The sequence below is a fragment of the Rhinolophus sinicus genome, chromosome 3, assembly GCF_057876585.1.
Source record: "Rhinolophus sinicus isolate RSI-liver-muscle chromosome 3, RSI-T2T, whole genome shotgun sequence".
In the NCBI taxonomy this organism is placed as follows: Eukaryota; Metazoa; Chordata; class Mammalia; order Chiroptera; family Rhinolophidae; genus Rhinolophus; species Rhinolophus sinicus.
The window spans coordinates 142899708-142922145 of NC_142503.1; the positions used below are offsets into that span (position 1 = coordinate 142899708).

Below are 22438 nucleotides of genomic sequence, written 5' to 3' on the forward strand. Positions count from 1 at the left end.
GGACAGTTGGCCACCCAAACTGGAGAGTCAGTGACCCTGACTGACAACAGAACCTGACTTGACTTCCTAGTGTGGCTAATATAAACAGAAGTGCAGATATGAGTCATGTGAGAGTTTAAAAAAATAAATAAACACTTAAAATGAGGAACCTAGTGTCCTGGCAAATTAGTATCAAAGCAGAGCCTCTGTTGCTATTCCAATTATTTCCTCCCGAAAATACTAGAAGAAGACTGAATAGGAGGCTGGAGGACTTTGTAGGCTAGAGGACAGACGTTTAGACTACACGAGATGAGGTCTGACAATTAAGTTTGTGAACTTGTTGCAATGATGTTGCTAAACTTTTTTGATATTATTATCAATTTGTACCAACTGGACAACCCAAGTTTACTATTTGGAAGTGATGATAAGGCTGTATGAAAAAGTTAGACAACCTGAACTTTTTGCCAACCATTCATGGCTCTTATATCATGACAGTGCACCAGCTCACACCGCACTGTCTGTGAGGGAGTTTTTAGCCAGTAAACAAACAACTGTATTGGAACACCCTCTGTGGGGACAGAGTCCCAGAGCGCAGTTTCCAGGCTCTCAGCCTCATGTGGAAATGTGCTGGCTTGGTTATTAGATGGCCGTCAGCTGTAATCAGATGGCCATCTGCCGTGGCTGGGTGGCCATCAGCTGTTACTGGTTTGCCATTAGCCACTGATTTAACTGCCATGGCTACGCTGGGGGTTGAGTTGGTTGATGGGCCGAGAAGCAGTCAGCGGGTTGCGGATCATGTTGATCCTACTTCCACTGTCTCGCTCAGCCGCCAGTGAGACTGGGGTGCAGGAAGACCCCTCATTGGGGTGCCGGCGGATGTTTGCTTTTGTGTCTCAACCAGACGAGAATATAGTGGTATGACTCCCCTATCTATGGTTCTGTTGTTGTTCTTTTTTGCCCTCATCATAGCCTGCATTCTTGTGAGAGGAGTGGGACCAGAGTCCTGGCATTACACCCTTGCTATTTACCTGATTTGGTCCCCAGTGCCTTCTTTCTTGACCCACAGATAAAGGAAATGTTGAAAGGAAGACATTGGATGACATTCAGGACATCAAGGATAATACGACGACAGCTCTGATGGCCATTCCAGAAAAAGAGTTCCAAAACTGCTTTGCAGGGTGGGCTAGGCACTGGTGTCAGTGCATAGCTTCCCAAGGGGAGTACTTCAAAGGTGACCATAATGAGATTCAGCAATGAGGTATGTAGCACTTTTTCTAGGAGTTTGCAAACTTAATTGTCAGACGTTATAGACAAAGGGAGAATAGAAACCAACAGGGGGTGACTCATGGAAAGACCAAGGACCCATGGACACATCTTGCCTAGAGAGTTCACTTGGAGTAGGAATTAAATATCAAACAACAAAACCCCAGTGAGATGGGAAATGAACAATTTTCATCCACAGCTGTGTGACCAGGTGGGATGCTTGATGTTGTAACACAGGAAATGGCCATGGAATCAAAACCTTTAAGTCCTAAAAAAGTATCACAGATGACTTTCTTTTCATCAAAAAGATTAAAAAAATTTTTAGTAACCCCTTACCACCATAGTCAGAAGAAGGAAGCATTTTTATAGCAATCATTCTACAAAGAGTGTTCATATTAGAGTAGAAAAACCTGGTGATTTGCAGCTGTGCATGGTTTTCTGTAGTAACAATAACAGAAATAGAGCAGGGAAACACATTTTTAAATATTTTTTCAAAATTAAGCTTTGGCAAATTTTGAACTGGGATTTAGACATATGTCCAGTTTATACATATTAAATTAATTGTATGTATTTTACTTAATATAGCATATATGAAAGCATATTTAATTTACTTTAAATAATAAAATGAATGCACTATGCTCACTACCAAGCTTATCTAATAAAACATCAGCAGTGCCAATACTTGGTATCCATCCCTTGATCAATTTCCCTCACTCCTCCCGTTGATAGAGGAAAGTTTTCTTCATTGCAGGCCCCAATGGTTTTAACTTGCCTGCTCAGCCATGAACTAAAAGGATGTTGTTGTTGTCTTATAATTTTATGCCACAGTTGTATGTCTCCTGTATTAGGAGAGGTCTCTCTGTAGCACTAATATGCCACATTTCCAGAATCAGAAAGTCCATATACCTTTTAGCATCATTAAATAACAGGCTAGAGGTAGACGTGCCAGTCAAGGTGCTGGCTATTCCCATGGCCTTTCTCAGAGAATCTGCCCCACCCCCTACAGCTGAGTACTCAGTGGAGCACATGATCCTGTCCACACTCTACTCCTGTTAACAGCTGATTGCATGACTTTTAGACACCCAAGACAAGTGAGGGTTGATAAGAAATAGAGAGCCAGAGATCTACTTAGTCCACGTGGGCCACTGAGTTTGAGAAGTTGTGTAGAACTGGGGCTGTGGGTACCATTTTCTCTCGTGTTTAGACTGTTCTGCAGACAGCGGGGGCATGAAGGGAGGCAGTTTCGAATTTCACTCCCTCACGATTCCCAGCTGTACTTCTTGCCTATGGGTAATATGTGCTGCTTATTTATCCTTCCAACGGCTGCCTCTTTTTTGTCTGTTTGAACTACCAGTTTTAATGGGTTTCTGTTTCTTGAACTAACTATACTTGATAAGGCCAAGTCAGGGTTGGGGAGAAAGAAAATGTGATAGACTGTACTGGCCTAATGTGTGAATAAATGGGAGTCTAGCCAGGAGAACCTAAACCTCTTCAAGAATTTCCAACAGAGAGAATTTAACATAGGTAATTGGTAACCCAAATGATGGAACAGCTGAGCACCAATCAGGAGATGATGAGATAACCCAGAGATTAGCAACAGCAGGAAGCCACTATCTTAATTTAGGCAAGAGAGACAAAGAAAGGAGGGAGTGTTACTTGAGGCAAGGGGTTGGGTCTTGTGGAGGTTTGTGTCTGGTGAGAGCTGGAGCCAATACAAGGCATGGATGCTGCCAGAGAAACCATCTGAGGCAGAGTGGAAGGCGAGAAACAGCTGAGCATCTTCCATCCCTCTGTGCTACAATCTTCTGCTAGTGCCTTCCACTAGGTGAATTCAACCAGCAGCTGACTAACCCTGGGACCTGTGACATGGAGCAGAGCAGAGGCTAAGGAATGAATCTGAGGCCCAGGACTGGTACAGTGTGGAAGCAAGGCGTTCTTCTCTCATCTTCAGCAGAGTTAAGTAACTAGGAATATCATGTATGTGAAAACAACCTAAATCCCAAATGATGGATAAATGTTTAATTAATTATGAAGTATTATATGGCTTTGAAAAGCAATATATAAAAAATTGTAATTATATGAGAAAATATTTAAAGTTTAAGTTTAAGAAAATATTTAAAGTTAGAAAAATATTACAAATACATTCAAATTTTGAAAATAAATACAAAAATATTGTGCATAATTTCAACTGCTTAAACTGCATACATAGAAAAAACTGGAATGATGAATATCAAAACATTGTTCTGTTTTGATATAATGGATTTTTGTATGTTCTTATTTATATGTGTGTTTTTTTTTGGATTGGGCAAATGAGCACCTATTACCTTTATAATCAGAAAAAAAAAAAGACTGTCCTCCTCACCACCTGGAATATGGAATCTATCAGGTTGCACAGCTCCCAGGAAGATTATCTGCCATTTGGGGACCTTAGTATCAGAAATGGTAGTTTGGTAGTTAGGATATTTCTTATTGTATTTACATTTTGTAAAGGACTTTCAGTATTTTTTTTTTAAAGATTTTATTGAGGAAGGTGAACAAGACTTTATTGGGGAACAGTGTGTATTTCTAGGACTTTATTGGGGAACAGTGTGTTTTTCTGAGGACCCATCAGCTCCAGGTCAAGTTGTTGTCCTTTCAATCTTAGTTGTGGAGGGCGCAGCTCATGTCCAAGTCCAGTTGCCATTGCTCCATCTTAGTTGCAGGGGGCACAGCCCACTATCCACTATCCCTTGCGGGAGTCGAACCGGCAACCCTGTGGTTGACAGCACGCGCTCCAACCAATTGAGCCATCCGGCGGTAGCCCGGGAGCTCAGTAGTAGCTCATTGTCTTCATTCTAGTTGCAGAGAGCACAGCCTGCTGGCAATTGTGGGAATCAAATGGGCAACCCTGTTGCCCACAGCTCACGCTCTAACCGAGCCACCTTTTTTTTTTCCATAATCACATAAGCTACATTTTTCCTGCCTTGCAGATGAAGAAAAGAAACGATATAAGATCTCAGACTGGTAGAAAAAGGCAGAGCCCGAGTCAGAGGATTGGCCTTGATGTCCCTCATCAAGGGACACTATGGGAGTCATCGGTGCTCTTCTCTGACTATGTCATACTTTCCTCTTTTAAGTACATGGTAGGTGCTTCTCCACCTCCTGGAAAATATGGTCATGTGATTTACTTTCACCAGTGAAAAGTGAGGAGAAATGATGCGGTTCACCTGGTAGAAACATGTACAATTAGTCAGTCTTTTCCTACAACTGTGGAAATCTGGGGAACACAGTTAGAAATGAAACCTCTATAAATCTAGGTCTCTGAGATCCCTGTCTTTTTATCTGTTTTGGGCATGTAGTGTGAATAAGAACTAAGCTTTCATTGTGATAAGCCACTGAGATTTGGGGGATGTTTGTTTGTACTGCCTGATAATCCATTTTGATCAAAACGGACATTATTCTCTTCATGGCACTCATATTCCTATCTATTCTCAAAGACAATTGAGTACTGAGTATTTGTAGAAACAGCACATGCTGTCAACAGAATAAAAATATTAGAGCAAAATAGCCAAAGCTATATTTTTTAATTATTTAGCATAATTTCATAAATGGTAAAGAAGCAATTGTCTAAGTTCAAAGAGAGATGGAAGTAACAAATGCAGTTTGGATAAAACTCTTAAGACTGTTCTTTTGCTCTTCTTCCCTTCTTTAAAAAATATTTACTGGGTTTTTTTCCTTCCTTTACCAAAAAGCTATTAAAGTAAACCCAAATATATAGGTGATCTGAAGGAGGCTGGTCCACGCAGGGGTTGGATGTACAAGGAGGACAGCAGCCAGGTGAGGTCACGAGGGTGGTTACATTCAGGGAGATGGAGATATTGGGAACCAGGTTTGTCACTGTCAGGGGAGGGAAGGACAAATATGGAAAGGGGGAAGCTGGAATAAACCCTGTGGTGTTAGATGGGTATTGGAAGTATCAGCGAGCACTCATGGTTTTCAATATAGTTAGAAAGGTAGAGATTAAATGTAGGATATATCTGTGTATATGTGTGTGTATATACATATATGCACATATATATAAACACTGTATGCATATATACATATATGTGCACACACACATATATACATATATAAAAATATATATAAATGACTGATTCCCTAGGTCTGGGTCAGGCAAAGAACAAGGTAAGTCTGGAATGTCTTTTTCTGTGATAGAAAGTAAGGAAATAATAAAAGAACAAGGAAGACATGTCAAAAGTCCATATATGTAGGAGTTCCCACTGGCCAAACTGGGACAATTTGAGCATCAAAATGAATGAGAATATATTACAACATGTTGAATAAAATAGGAAGCCATGAGTCCACACTGATAAATAAATGAATGGACTAATTAATGCATTGAGAGAGAAAGCACTTTCTTTTTTTTTTTTGTTAGTTTCAGGTGTACAAAACAATATAATAGTTAGACATTTATCATTTATATCCCTCACAGTGATATCCCCCGCCCCCCATCTTTTCTTAGGATCAGAAATCAACTAATAAATGTAAAGGAAAACTACCATTTCCATCACAGTAATAATTAATTTAGGCAAAGAAACATAGCAAAGGATGCTAAAACTTGTGGGTAAAAATTGGATAAGGAATATGATTTTATATAGTCTCAAAATATCATCCCACAATATATTTATTAGTTATCAAGGGAAAAGAAGTTATTGTACAGTGGAGAAGCTTGGCAGACACCATCTCAATCAAGTGATCAAAATTAACAGGGCAAGCATGTTATGTGCCACTGGATAGGATGCACTGGAGTGAACTACAGCATCTGCAGTACTACATGCAAAAATATATATAATTGGGGAAACACTGCAAAACCCAAATACAGGAACATTCCACAAAATGACTGGTCTGCAATTCTTCAAAAACGTCAAGCTCATGGAGGTTAGGGATGACTAAAGACCATTCCAGGTTGGAAGCTTAGAGAGACTGAGAACAGTCTTAATGGGTGACCTCGGATATAAGGGATGTTGCTGAGACATTTAGCAAAACATGAATGGGGCTCTGGGCTAAGAGTAGATGGAGATTTTTCTACTGTTGCTTCAAATTTTCTATAAGTTTGGGACTGTCAAAATAAAATATTAAACAAATCTCTTTGCATAGGACAATAGGTTCCCAGTAGCCAATAAAGAAGAGGTAAAGAGCAGGGAATGGAGAGGGGACACTGTGCCTGGGAGAGGCTGTAAGGCATCGCTAGTATTTCTCACTGCATTGTCTAACAAAATCAACCTCTTGTGAACTTGTACTGTTCCATGAGTCAGTGGATGAATGCAATGCAGTGAGTGGGCGACTGATGATGGGATGGGGTGGGTAAGGAGGCTTTCCAATCTCTGGATATCTTGTTTTGCATGGTCAGGTGAGAGAGTAAGTCAGGGAGCACAGGCAAGAGCAGGGGGAAGGTAAGGGCAGAGAGGTAAGTGAACTGAGTTCAAGAGAAGCTGGAACCCAATCAGCTAAGCAGACAGCAGACCCCTTGTGAGAAAGACAGGCACCAGAAGCAACAACAAGAGCCCGGGGGTGGAAGAACCTCTGCAAATGAAAAGAAGGGGATGGTGAAGGTCTGAGAAGCCAAAATTTGGTAGCCAGCATATAAAACTGGGCAAAAAGAACCCAGATGAGAGAACTGAAGCAAAAATATGTAAAAACTAAAGACAAGAAATAAAACTGTCAAGTTGACAAGAAACAAAAGGTCAGTGTGTCCTCATAGAGATAGGTGGATTATTTATTGGTGTTACAAAGCGAAATTACAGAAAATTGAAATAAATTCTTTGCCTGAGGAGTTTGTGGGAAAGGCTGGTGGATGGGAGACACAAATATAAATTTTATGAGGGAAAAAAGCACAGCCAGAAAAAATAAGGGTGCATACATGGTTGATATAAAGATTCTACTACCCGGAATGGGAAAAAACGTACAGTTTGGAACAATCACAGTCTAGTATTTAAAAATGGCAGAGAAAAGAATATAAAGATATTTCCCTTTAAAGTTGCATCCTAATGACAAGAAAGAAACCTATTCAATATCTTATTCAGTAACTAACATCCAGTGCTCAAAGCGTCATTCTGGAATCAGAGGGAGCAAGATGAAAGCGGGAAAGGCTCACCCAGCATTCCTAGTAGGGACCTCAGGCGTCTGATCTGACTGGCGGGAAGACACACCATGTTCCTTGCACAGCCTGAGGGCATTTATCTTTGGCTCCTTAGTACCTAACGAAAGCGCCAGTCACTAGCAATTGCTAAATTGTTTCAACTACCTGAAGAATAAAGGTTTCTCTCAAAGGATGAAAGCAAATAAAGACAAATGGAGAGGTCTGTATTATTAGGTGAAATCTCTGGGAGAGTATCAGGAATAAATAATTGTTGAGTAAAAAGTTACTTTAAGGCTACTTTTTATATTTCATTAAAAATTTTTTGAAACAAACGACAAAGATTTTAGCCAGGAATTTATCACTCAAAGTTGTAGGTGTCGTAATCCTTTCTATCCAGTCTTAAGAGAGTATGATATAAAATTTGAAATAGACCCTGACTATAGAAGAGAAAATAAATGATTTTGGAGAGGGGGGATTTTTTTTTTCTATCTGTTTTTAAAAGGTAAAGTGGGGGATGGCTGATTAGCTCAGTTGGTTAGAGCGCGGTGTTCTTACAGCAAGATTGCCAGTTTGATCCCCACGTGGGCCACTGTGAGCTGTGCCCTCCACAACTAGCTTGAAACAACTACTTGACTTAGAGCTGATGGGTCCTAGAAAAGCACACTTAAAATAAATAAAAGTTAAAAAAAAAAAAAAGGCAAAGTGGAACCTGTCCATTTTGATAGGAAAGACTAAGTTTCAAGGAAGACTTGAATTCAAGGAAGATAGAATCTTGGAAAGTCATAGAGAATAATAGACCATTCTGAAAGGTAAAAAGACAGGCAGCACTAGCAATTTAATTACTTCTGTTGACCCCTATTGATGGAGAAATGCTGGCAGTTGAAGAGAAATACCAGAAGGGAACAGACAGGTTGTCCTAAAGTCACAAAGCCATAGTCATATCACCATAAGGGACTGTATTAATCAGAGTTCTCCAGAAAAACAGAACCAGTTGGATGCATATAAAGAGATTTATTATAAGGAATTGGCTCCGACAGTTATGAAGGCTGGGAAGCCCCACAGTCTGCTGTCTGCAAGCTGAAGACACAGGAAAGCCAGGGTGTAAATTCCAATCTGAGTGCAAAGGCCTGAGAACCAGAAGCACCAATGGTGGACGTCCCAGTCTGAGGGCAAAAGACCAATGTGTCAGCTCAAACAGTCAGACGGAGAAAGAGAGTGTATTCTCCCTTCTTCGATTTTTTTGTTCTATTCAGGTCCTCAACAGATTGGATGATACCCCCTGGCAGTGAGGAACACAATCTGCTTTGCTCAGTCTACAGATTCAAATACTAATCTCATCTGGAAACCCTCTCACAGACACCCAGAATTAACCTTTATTACAGCGCCCAAATATCTGGGCATCCTATGGTCCAGTTATGTTGACATGTAAAAGGAACCATCACAGGGACTGATTCAAAGAAAATGATTCAGGGAGAATCTGAAAGATACACTGTTGTAAACTGAGGTTAAAAACATACTAACCTACAACCAACAATAAAAGGCATAGAATTATAGATTAAATAATGCTTTAAAAAAATGTTCCGAATGAAAGATTAGGAAGACTCTTTTAGCAATCTGACTAGGGAATTAAACCAAACCAGGAAAACTATGAGGGCATATGCTAATCAGACCTCCTTTAATACAAACCTAAAACTCAAATAAATGCTGACAGGAAAAGTCATGGTGAGAACAAATTTCATTAAAAATCTGAAATATTAATTGAATTCCATTCTGCAGAGTGAAGAGCCCTCAAGATGAATGAGTCAATATAGAGCTCAACCTTCTCTTTCTCTTCAGAGCTGAGTCCATACCCCCCATCTATGGATTGGCTTTATCTTCCTAAAATACAGCTCGGGCCAAAAGGCTGGACGGAAGACACCAAGCGGATGGGGATTCACTGTACTCTGAAGGTGTGAGGTGGACCAACTCCTTTGGGAGCCATGTTTCAGGAAGGAAGACAAAAAAGACATCAGAGAAACCAGAATTCCCTACAGGGTCATATAGTAGTTCTTACAGAAAATCCTCCATGAGATGGGACCTCGAGACCCCAAGGTGGAAGGAATTTCCTGCATCTATATGTTAAACACATAGTTACTGAACACCTACTTTGTGCAAAGCACTGTTCTTCAGGCACTGTTCCCAGCTTGGAATGCTAAGCAGATGTCATTGTCACCAATAAAGTGTGTAGTTGAATCATAGTGACAAGAGGAAGGCAGACAGTGAAGGCTAAGATGAAAATGTTTGGAAAATGGCTTTTCTTTGTCTGCTAAGAAATTAGAAAAAGCAAGAGTGTTAAAGTGCGTGGGTGGTGCATAGTTTGCAACGGGAACTGACTTGGGGGGTGGGAGTCTGTATTTTGAGACAATTTTTGAATTTGGCTTTCTGTTTAGAGCAGCTTACCTACTACTATAAGACAGGATGATGGAGTAAAAGTTTAAAGTTACCCCAGATTTAAAATTTTGTGGGCATGTGTTTTCTATCTCGCCTTTATTTGTAGACTGTTTCTATTCTTAAATATGCCTAATGCTTCACTGAATTAAGCAGCTTGAGGCCCAAAGAATGAATGAGACAGGGCCCCTGACTCTAAGGGACTCACAAAGAAGATGAAGCAAGTACCCAAATAATACTACATGTATTAAACCAGTAAAAATAAACTGCAATCAAAATCCACTATAAACCAGGCAATCAGAAAAGTTGTGGTAGATTGACTGCAAAAAGTCCTCAAGTTCTTCATTCTCCCTATCCATACTCATTGCAATGTGATGTTGCAGTTCTTTTCATAAATGGAAGAGTCTAGATTCCCACACCTTGAAACTGAGTTGGTCTATAGCTTGCTTTGGCCAATAGGAAGCAGCAGAAGTGATGCTGTACCACTTCTAACCTAAGACTCAAGGGGCCTTGCACATTTCCTCTTTTTGTTTCAGAACCTTGTCATCACCAGTAGACCAAGCTCAAGCTAACCTGCTGAAGGCTGAGAAATCATGTGGAGGAAAGCACAGTTGTTTCAGCTAAGGCTATCCTAAGTCACCTCACAGCCAGCCAATTCTCTTACATGTAAGACAGCAGAGCCAAGGTCAGCAAATCTTTAGGCCATCACATAGCTGCCTGCAGATACATGAGTGAACCCAACTGAGACCATAAGAACCATGTAGCTGAACTGTGGACTTGTGAGGACAAATAAATATCTACAATAGTATGCCACTACATTGGTTATTTGTTACTCAGCTTTACTGTGACAATTGATAACTGATACCAAAGGTTTCATGAGGTAGTAATCTTTCCACAAAGCCATGAAGAATGAGGATGACTGAGGATTACGACAGGCAGTGCAAATGGGGAGGATTTCAGGCCAGAGGCATAGCATGAATGAAACCATGAAGTGAGAAAGCCTAAATATGGTCACAGAATGGCAACTACCCAGTTTAATGAAAAGGGCTCAGAATTTCAAAATCACCACTATTATGACATCAACTCTGAGAAGTGATCCGGAGGGGTGGCTATCCTCTAGACAAGTAGTGCTATTGAAAGAGTGTTCACTCTGACACAAGGCCTCTTAGATGCTGGGGATGTGGAATACAGTTTGCCCTCTTCACTGGCTGGGCCAAGAAGGTGCAAGAATCAGAAAGAGTCAAATCTTGTTATTGCACCTGTTTTAACACATACACCTGAGCAAGACAAGGAAGCAAATACTTTCTTGAAATGAAGATAGCATGACTAGATGGTGGAACAGAGAACTGGAATAAGTGAAGACCAATGTTTTCACTGAGACACTTTTTTTTGTTTCACTGGAACTTAGAAGTACTCAAATCAGATTTTTGTACTGACTTGTTGTTGTTTTGCCAAGAAATTAAATTTAGGAAACTCTAGGTATTACTGAGATGATATCACATTGGCCTGCCTCAAAAAAAATCTTTGGGGAAGTAGGTGGCATATGAATAATCAATAAATAACTAATGCCTTCTAGAGAAACTGGAAGAAAAACAAAAACACTGTGTTGACGTCTTCACATTGATTGTTTGCTTGCTTTATGTTCCCTCCTCCCACTTCCTGTAATTGCCAGGATGCTCAGTGACCTTTCTGTGTTTAATTACTCAAAAAAAAACCATGCAAAAAATGAATGCCAGAGGAAGAGGGAAGTACCTATTGCTGAGTGTCTTGTCAAAATAACTACCCCCAATGTCCTTCTTCTTTCAATGGGATATGTGATGCTTGTTTGAAATGAACTGAACATGAAATGGAGAAAGCATATCGCTATGAGGCCAGAGAAGGTGAAATAAGGTGGGAGACAGCGAGGCAAAAACATATCGTATCTCTGCAGTTCAGAGTCTCAATGTCACTCTTTGGAATACAGTGGTTCCTAAATGGTACATTCCTGGGAATTCTTCAAACAATTCTCAATTCAGACACGTCTATCAGGGAACTCCCAGTAATTAGATCCAGTTATCTTGCCCAAGCCCATGACCAGTTCCAACCAGATTATGGCAAAGACAGAGCCTGTTGCATAAGCAGTGCTGAAGAGAGTAAGGGAGATGCTCCAAAGATATTGCCACTCAGTCGAGTGTCACACACCACTTTCTCCAACGAGCATAGAATAATATTAATTTCCTCTCTTATTACTTTATTTGCATCTGATGCCTTAGGCTCCTATTAAAACCTACTTTACTGCCCTGGATTATTTCCTGATTTTAGTGACTATTTCATTTCACTGTTATGGGGCTTGATAAGAGGTGCAGGGAGTGACACAGGAGAACTTCAATTTGAATTATAAAATTTCTCATTTGCAGTTTGGGCACCGAGACAGAACAGCTCGGCTCCATTTCACAGCCCTCCAGCCAGAGTCCACACTGGCAAGATGTTTCAGAGTCCTTGAGCCTGTGCCTGCCAGGGGGCATCATCGAAGTCTATAGAAAAACAACTCGGAAATTAAGAACCTTTATTGGGAGTTAAGAGAACACTATAGTGTGGGGAGCAGGTAAAGAGGACAAAGAAAATTATGTCTATGTTAGGAAGTCCAGTACTTGTTTGTGAATGCTGGAAATTATGGTTTTGCTTAATATCCACTCAAAGAGTACCAGAGCGAGGTGGGTCGTAAGGACTGTAACCTCTAAACTCCTCATTCCCCCAAGGGGAAACTGAGGCTAATAGAGGAAAAGATATTTGCCACAAATAGGTCTCCCACCTCCCAGTTCAGAACATTGCTATACCATGAGCTCTACGTGGAGTCATCCATGCTTCAGCCTGAGGGCCTGCCATTCACCAACCATCCCACATACTCACACACAATGTATCTCTAGCCTCAGATTTCTGGGCCCTGAGATATTCATCTTCATCCCAGAAGGCCACACATCAGTATGTGGGCTTGATTTGTCACCTCGATGACTAATTCAGATGGATGGGCTCCAGATGGATAGGCTCCTGTCACAGCCTATCTCCGAGACATCACTCAGACCCAAAGACCTGGTTGAACTACTTCACACTACTTTCCCTTTATCTCAGCAGATTGTCTGTTGATTGAAAGGGAATTAGCATCCCCATCCTTCCTGCCTGGACACCTTCTTCAGGCTACCAGCCATTGGAGGATGATGCCCGTAGAGTTTCTCAATGAAACTCATAGAAGCTGTCTGATCACAAGGCCTGGAAGCCTAGTCTTCAGGTACTAGCCTGAAAAAGGAACTAGTGCCAAGGCTGCTCATGAAATGTGACTTCTCGCTCACAAAAAGGGCACTATAACACTGGTCAACAAGGGCTGGGACAGCTATTCTTCACATATGCCAAGGGAGTAACTACATACTTGTTTCCCAATCATTTTTGCAAATGATCCTTTGAATTTGCCTATGGATGACAGATTCCTCAGCATACTAGTAACTTCTCTGGACATGTTAGAAGTGGTGTTGGGAATAGACTCCATAGAATCTACCTTCTCATCATCGCCTCTGACAAATGCTTCCTCGTCTCCAATTTCCATGTGCAAGAATATCGGTTTTCATGTCTCAGCTTGAGATCCTTGATTTAAATCTCTGATTTATTTTTACCCCTGTCCCCAGTGCCAGTGTGGGAGAGTTCAAACATGTTTTCCTATGCACTGAGATGTCAGAGAAATTAAACAAGAGGCAGATTTTTCGTATCAGTCAGTTAAAGACTAATTACAACTGTGCTTCCCAGCAAACCAGTGATTGTAGGCTAATTTTCAGTTATGAAACAGAAACGGAGGTTAATGAGGCTAATTGTGTTTACCAGCATTTTTGAACAAAAGAAAAGAAGTCAACTCAATTTTGAGGAGCGCTGTTTGTCAGGAACAAATTGGGGGAAATTGCTACAGTTGTATCAGCGTTTCCTAAAACTGCCTAGTGCCGTGCCTAAGAGCTGAACATCCTTGAACATAAGCTAGCAGTCCAGAAAATCAAGTCCTTAGACCGTGAGGTTTTCCTGATCCAAAAGGCATTGCCATATTACAAGGATAGCTGAAATCTTGAAGGCAATGCAATTAGGAGACATTCAAGGAGCCAGCCCTGAATTATGTGCCATTGTGCAAGGGGAAGAGGCAGGAGAAATCATCATATGTTGATGTCTGATAAACCAAGATCTAGCTTTGCTGACTTCTAAAGGCTGAGGGAGGTGACACGAGCGAGGAGGAGGCACCTGAGAATAGTACACCCAGCTGGAGACCAATGTGGCCCGGACACCCTGACGTGAGATGACTGCAGCACTGATTGCCTCCTGTTTGGGATTGCCTATGAATGGTTCATCCATTCTGTCCAACAGGATGATTGACTATAATAACTCCTAGGAAAAATCATCAGTCAAGAAGCCAGTTTCCTGAGGCCATGCACAGTTTTCCATGTAACAGAACAAGCATCAACTGAATATCAAGCTCATGGAAAAAAGAAAAATGCTTCTGTGATAATGTATCACTTCAGCCTGGAATTGGAGGGAGCAGAGACTGCCCATATTTCCCATGTGGGCTTTGCCCACTTACCCTGAAGGCTCCTCCCTCTTTGATCACACTAGGGCAGAGTTAGCTGCTCTCTGGATGAGGTTGATATGCAGCCACCAATATCAGGTTACTTTGGTGCTAAATTTAAGTTCCACGATCTCAATGTGTCTAAAGAGGCCTCTACAGAGAGTCTTCTGGGGGCGTTAGGCAGACTCTAGTGGTGCAACAACTTTAAAGAGTACAGCAGTATTTTGACATACATTATAGTGCCTATTATGATTCTAAACAACATGCCCTGTTTTAAAGGAGGTCTTTGGTTCTTCAACCTGAAATTGTTCGAAGTAACCAACTGATACTCATCATGACAGTAATGTGTCCAGGACCCAGCCAAGGATAACTGAGCACATGCTGTGTCCCTGGGGAATACAAGAGGAAAAGATAATAGGGCGTGCTCTGAGGAAGTTCACTCTCTGCCAGGTAGACCAGACCCACCCACGGTTGACAAAATTGGGCATGAAACAAATCATATATTTTAAAAGACTGTCACATTGGGTTTAATTAAATGCTATAGTGCAAGATATAACAAGTGCTGGAAGCAATCAGAAATCAAGGATCATTTACATTCACCCATGCTTAGTTCAAATGCAACTTCTTTGACCGCTGTCATCTCTCTAGTCATTTGTCTGACCCATTTTGCTTAGGGTTCCAAAAGCACAGGGTTTTGACCTTGACTTAGCACTTATTTTACCAAGCCTCATAGGTATACTTGTCTACTTCACAAATTTCTTATTTAAATTGTAAGCTCTTTTTGACAGGGACCCTAAACCTACCTTTATACTCTTCATAGCACATAATACGGACATAAAGCAGGCATCCAATAAATATGTACTAAATAAATATTTATTGTGTTATCTAGAGATTATTGGGGAAAGGGTTCTAGGTAATATGGAAAATAAGCCAGAGCCACAAGAGCTAGAGGAATAGGGTTTAGGTAAGAGAAAAAGAGGGTGACTTTTAAGAGAGAACAGATTGAGCAAATAGAAAGTAACAAACATTGTGGATGAGAGGTGGGGACGGGACAGGGATCGATAATGAGATAATAGATTATAAAGGAGAAAAAACTTGAGACAGATTTTGGAGATTTTGGAGAAACTAGTTTAAGTATAAGAAGCTTAAGTTTGCCAAAATTCAGTTCATCGATCTCTTATGTCCCTTTCTGAAAAGCATGAATGTGTTTCTGGGATGGGCTTATGTGAGTTCAGAAAAATGTTTATGACCGTGAGCTTGCAAGTCTGGGTGCCTGCTACAAGGTCCTTTAAAGGCTGAAGGAATAGGGTGCTTAGGTCAGTAACAAAGGTTTAGAATGAACCCTATGTACAAGGAAGTGCTTTGTCAAAAGTCAAGGCCAAGAGACTATTTATCGTGGGCATCTAGGCTGTCTCTGTATGCACAAAATAGTTTGGTCACTCTGCTTAGTTTAGTCTGACCCATATATTCATGTGGTCTTGGCTTTTAAGATCTGAGTACCAGCTCACCAGAGTCAACAGGATTAATCAGTCATTTTCCATTGTGGTGGCTTTTCCGATATTATATCTCATGCAGGGTACAGCGTTCACATTAGATTTTCCTATTTTCCTGTGGCAGCTACAGCCTCGGTTCAGGAGAAAACAAGCCTATGACAGAGCTGGTTTGTAAAGACTATATAATCGTCTAGGGAGGTGGACCAGCTCCTTTTTCTGTGGTCACAAGCCTGAGTGTGCACATCCCCATTCATGTTAAGGCCATTTGGCTACAATAGGGCTTTGAGGTCATTTGAATTCTGACATTCTACTCAGCAATCTCCAGAGCCCTCCACAGCAGAGCTGGCCCATGGGTGGCTCCCAGTGGACACAGAGGCTGGGCTCATTAACATTTTATGTCTATGAGGTAACGACATTTTGTTTTTGAATAGAAAACTAGTACAGAGTGGCACCCGAAATTCCCCATGTCTAGGCGTTCTATGCACTATTGTTGCAAAATGAGTACAAAAAGATGCATGCTTGCTGTTTTGTAGAGGGAGGAGGAGGGCAAGAAGGGGGGTAGAAGAAGCCACCACTACCCAAATGTAGCCTGATTGTTTCTCATATTTTCCAGTCCAGTATTCTAGAAGGCTCTCTAGTCTCAATCCTTAGACCTAGAATTAAAACATATTCCAAAAGTCAAGAGAGAAATAGGAAGGTGCCCAGGGCAGTTCCAGTCCTTATGCTCTTTGCAACCTGCACACTCTTGACTTTGCAGCCTTGACTCCACCTACCCAGTCACCTCACACCATCTTTCACTCCCCACACATGCGCTGTGCGTGCCTGCTTTGTTCACCCTGCCAGGGCTGCCTGCACCCCTCACCCTCTACCAAGTGACAGAAGTACACTGCAGTCTTGAAGGCCTGGCTCAAATACCATCTCTTTGGGAGTCACTCCCATAGCAGCATGCACACTGCACGACACGTTACACACTTGTCCGTTACCTGGTTTGTCAAGTTGTAGTAAAGTTGGTGTTTTGGTGAATGTGTCCCCTGCTTACTTGTGAACCAAGTAAGGGCATGGAAAGGGTTTACTTTTCTAATATGGTGGCTGGCATGAAGGGGGTGTTCAGAAATAATGTTTACTAAATGAGTGAATGAATGAATAGATATGTGAATTAAATAGTGAGGTTAAAAATGGAAAGAGCTCTCCATTTTCACTTGAGTGAAATTCTTTCTAAATAGGACAAAGGTACCATTTAGCATTCTGTAGATTCTTCTATGGCCCAAACTACTGTTTTGAGCATAGAACTAAAGGCTTTGAACTTAGCCTTAGAGGGATCTGGTAACTGATAGGACAGAAAGAGCCTAGGAAGAGATAAAGAGAACCAAAGGCACTCTGTTACTGTTACCTCACCTGGGAACATAGAGAGCAAATTTGCTGCCTTAACAGAGTGAACTCTATTGCTGTGTGTGTGTGTGTGTGTGTACACACACATACTCACATGAGGCCACACACACATGTGTGAGGGTAATGTGTGCATATGGGATAGGAGGCAGGGCATGAATGAGTGGTGTGAAGCACATGGAAAATAGATTTAAGTAAATAGAGTTAATAACAGGTTATCCACAGATATAGAAGGCACTCGGACATTGAAAGTAATAATAATAAAAATACCAATATTAAAGAAAATCTGCAGATTTCTAGAAATGCCATAACCTTAGTCATATATATATATATATATATATATATATATATATATATATATATGACCAACTCATACACCTCCTATACACACACACACACACACACACACACACACACAAATAAGGAGCATCTATCACTGCAAAATATAACATTATCTCACTATTCTCCATAGTCTCAACTTTATAACTTCATTTCTTTATATCCTTCCATTTTCAAAAAAAGGAAAAAGTTAATTTTTTTGTCTCCCAGGTTAAAAGCAGGGAGAATCTCTAGCAGTCTGGGGTGAGTTCTATCTTCCCAGCAATAGTGAGGTGAGTGCTCAGCACCAACAGGGGCCAGACGTCACTAAGGTCATCCCTGGCAACAAGCGGGAAACATAATGTATTGATTTAATATTTTGGGAGAAGTGACTATAATATGCCAGCATTTCCCAGGCCTGAGTTCCATAATATAGAAAATCTGTCTATTTGCAAATATTAACTAATTTCATATACAAATGTGTAGTTAGAATTTCATTTAAAAAAATGAGCTGCCATCACTGACATATATCATTCAGTCAAATAAGAGTGTAGATGAGTCCGATATGCCATGTAGGGTAGAAATTCATTAAGGCCTAATTTATACTATAAAACTGAAGTCAAGACACAAAGGATAAAGAGATTATTTCTTCTTAATCACTCAATTGTTTCATCATTTTCCCTCTATAATTATTTAAATAATTACCCAAATTCTAAAATTTTCTTTGTATGAGTAGCTATAGATGAAAACTTGTATTCTCTAAAAATAAAATGCTCTCAAAAGTGTTTTCTAATGTCTTCTAAGTGAAGGCCAGAAAAGAAAAAAAGTACTATGTTTTGTTGGAAGAATGTTCCAAGTTTAATTCAATTACAGAATCTCGTGATTCAAAGGAACTTGAGAGAACATCTGATAGAAGCCTTCACTGAATTATTGAATCCTAGCCCAAGTGGGCATCAGCCTCTACTTGGCTCTTCTAATGACAAGAAGTACAAGACAGGGCATCTCATTTGTTTCCTGAAAGTTCTCATTGTTTGCAGTTCTGAGTACAATCTGCCTCCTTGAATTCAGTACTAATTCTGTGTACTGGAGCTACACAAAGCTCTCTCTCACACGTCAGCTTTACCCACCATCTTCAGCCTTGCGTATGGTTAAATTTATCAGGAGTGTGCCACGCAAAGAGTCATGTCTTACCTGAGTAGTAATATCCCATTGTGAGAAAATTAGGACAAGTTCATGGTCAGCACCAATAAGCCTTTGAGAATCTCGAAGGTTCCTCGGTCCAACATGGTAGCCGTTAGCCACATATGGCTGATCTGAACTGAGATGTGATGTACGTGTAAGTATACAGTGGATTTTGAAGACCTATATAAAAAATAATTTAAAATATCTCATTCATTTTCCATATTGATTACATGTTGAAAAGTAATATTTTGGATATATTAGATAAACAAAAATATTTTTATTAAAATTTTTTATCCTCTAAATGCAATTACTAGAGAATCAAAAAATCACAGATTCTCTAGTCATACTACTTTCACCATAGAATTGATCACCACTTGTATATTATTGTGTGTGTGTGTGTGTGTGTGTGTGAGTGTGTGTGTGTGTGTGTGTGTGTGTCTAACATCTGTCTCTCTAGTCAAGTATGAGCTCCATCCAGGAAGGGATATCACCTCACTCTCTTTTCCATTCCCAGTACTTAGCACAGTACCTAGCATGTGGTAGCTACAAAAAATTTTGTTGAATGTTTGAATGAATGGAGCTTAGCATAACTAGGGCCAATTTCTGTATCATGAGAGAGTCCTCAAAAATGTAGTTCTGAGATCTGAGTATTCAGCTGAGGAGCCACATAAAAATTTTAGATTTGGTTGGACGTTAGTGAAGGCAAGGCCAAGACATGCTACAAAATGCAGAGAGAAAGGGTTGAATTGTGAAAAGGCAGGAATAGGCAAGAATAAAGCAGAGCTCAGCTAGCCTTGGGTTTGTCACATCTATAACTAGCTGCTTGCCCTTTGAGCAGTGCTATCCTATAAAAATACAATGTTAGCCACATATTTGAGTTTACAGAGAGAGTCATAGAGAGTATCTTTAAGGAAGTGGCATTAGAGGGAAGCTCTGGAAGGTAGGGAGGAGTCATCCAGACTAGGAGGAAGAACTTTTCAGCTGTGAGAAGGCCTCAGAGTGAGAGAGCGTGGCCTCATTCAACTAAATGAAAAAACACCCAATGTAATCAAAATGTAGGAATCAGGAGGAGAATGGGCCAAGATGAGGTTGGAGAAGAAATCAGGGGCTACATGTTAAAAAATCTAGTCTTTAAGTATACTGACTGCCAGATGAAGGTTTCTAACAGTGACGTGATGAAATCAATGGTTTTTGTTTTTTAAAGATCATTCTAACATCATGTATAGAATGGACTGCCAGGGTCTAAGAAAGGAAGCAGGGACACTGATGAGGCTATTGTTGTACAGGGAAGAGAGGTAGGTATTTAAACTTAAGGGAATAGGGATGTAGACCGTGGAACTCAAAATAAAATCTACAGAACTTGGAATAGATTGGATAGAGTATGTGATAGAAAAATAGATATCAAGGATTGCTCACTCACTTCTGGCTTTAGCACATGGAAAGATGAAGAACTTTTTTTGTGTACTGAGTAGAACAAGGCAGGTGAAAGAGCAGTGGCGAGAAAGGTAAGGAGTTATATGTAGAAAGTCCAAGAACTCTATTCTTAGCAAGTTGTGCACACTGTGATGAAAAAGTGTCAGGGATGGGGTGAAGGTCAAGGGTATATGAGAATTAGCTAGTTAGAATCACAACCACCCTCACAAATGAGAATGAGTAATTCTCTGTACCTCTCCTGCATTAACAACAGGAACTAAGGAGGCTGCCTAGTCCAGGGTAACAAACAGGATGTTAACAAATATCAAGGAGACTCTTTTGATGACCGAGGTTATGTCCAGGAGTGTGAAGTTAACCTGATTGGTTCTGAGGAGGACTGCCTAATTTATGACCAAGGAAACATGTACTCACCTGAATGTAATATAATTCACTGGGTATAGACACAACCACCCAGCAAGCTTTGTATTTGCCTGCTGAGCTTCTTCTCAAATGTTTTCAGAAATGGTTAAGAATTCAGAACGTAACATTGTGAAAATGAGGCATTAGGTAAAAGTGAAAATACTAGCAAGCTTCTTACTGGTAAGCATGAGCCTCCAGGGAAGCTTACAAGAATTAGATTAGTTTGTCCTTTCTCGTTAGTAAGACGAGTACACTCCTGCTCAGGCATACCTAAGTCCTTCCTAAATCTCCCATGCTGTAATCCATAAAAGAGACTCAATGTAAATAGAACAAGTCTACAAAATTCCCAGGAAATTCAATGTATCTAAGCCTGTTGTGTATTTCTTAGAACTACAAAGAGTGATCCATGGGAAGAAGGAAGTGGCAACAGAAGCCACTCAAATGATGGTCCACCGAGGACCTTGCATGATTAAAATGCAAGTACCACCCTGTATGCATCAGGAGGTCCCTTTTGGGCCCATTTCATTGCCTGTCAAATATGAAGTTCTTATTGGAACGGTGCCCCGACTTATCACTTGTTCTTTCCTGTCTGCTTTGTCCTTCTTCATGTTCTTTAGTGAGGTACTAACTCCAAATCCAGATTTTCTTGTCTTCTGGAGACAAAATGCTGCTCCACACCCATACTTATAAAAGACCTATTCTTCTCCCCACATCCCCCAGACACTTACCTCATATTCTAGCCATAGATATTATTCCAAAATTTCAGAATATGTATGCTGTTGTGGTTACTGCACTGTGTTAAAACCTCAAGTTAACTATGCAATTCATGTTCTACACATTCACATCTTCTAAGTAAATATGGTGTGTGTGTGTGTGTTTTTATAAATAAAGATTCCAAATTGCCTATGAACAAGTACAAAACATGTCAAGTACGCAATAAGGACTAGTCAAGTATGAAATAGTACAGAGGAAAAGTGTTTCAAAGCAGACAAACTGACCTGAATTCACAGTCAATTGTTCTGTGTTGTTAGGATTTCACTAATGACTGTATTTGTTCCATCTTGTCAAGGTTGATCTGCCATTTATACAATCCATTGATCTACAGACAAGAATTAATTGTGGAACTCAACAACTTCTGTCAAAGTAAGGTGCTTAGTTGGAAAATATAGTTTTCTATTGCAGATCTTTGCTGATGCCTTCTAAAATTTAAATTCAGGAGGTAACAATACGCACACACATACACACACACACACATACACATACACACACAAAGAGAGAGAGAGAGAGAGAGAGAGAGGGAGAGAGAGAGAGAGAGAGAGAGAGAGAATAACTCCGTGCAAATCTAGACTTGCCAAAAGGAATTTGAAAACTTATGCTTTGTTTTATATTTCACATTGACCTCACATATATTCGACATTTAATATTCTTTAAATATCTTCATTGGAATAATTTTCAGTAAAATTAAAATAAATCATTTCTCTTTGTGTACCTGACGAAAATGAAGAAGGGAAAATGCTATAAACTATTTTTAAAATAATCCTGGTTTCTAATCAGTTTTTAATAGCACACATCCATTGTTTTCTCTACTCATGAAACAAAGGAAATAAATAAATAAATAAATGCCATTTTGGTTATTTTTCAAAGATGCTTATTTATCTACTTTTAATTTAATGTTAGTTTAATTTAATTAAAGTTTCAAATATGCATAACTCAAGAGGTAATGACTGAAAGCAGGGCTGCTTATGTTTCACCTGTTTACTCTAGTTCCAGTCCCCAAAAGCAATGTCAACTCCAGTCAGGTTTCAGTTGTTCCAAGGTTATCACCTCCATACCTGTAGAGTATCTTATAACACTAGGCCTTGATTT

General features: G+C 40.2%; 1 long non-coding RNA gene across 1 annotated transcript; it reads left to right on the forward strand.

The window, feature by feature from the left end:
* The first annotated feature begins 1244 nt into the window (after positions 1 to 1244).
* On the forward strand, positions 1245 to 11868 carry LOC141570590 (uncharacterized). The gene is made up of 4 exons (XR_012494757.2): positions 1245 to 3197; positions 4212 to 4364; positions 4974 to 5058; positions 9137 to 11868. It is a non-coding gene; the product is annotated as an uncharacterized LOC141570590 (long non-coding RNA).
* Positions 11869 to 22438: the final 10570 nt, after the last annotated feature.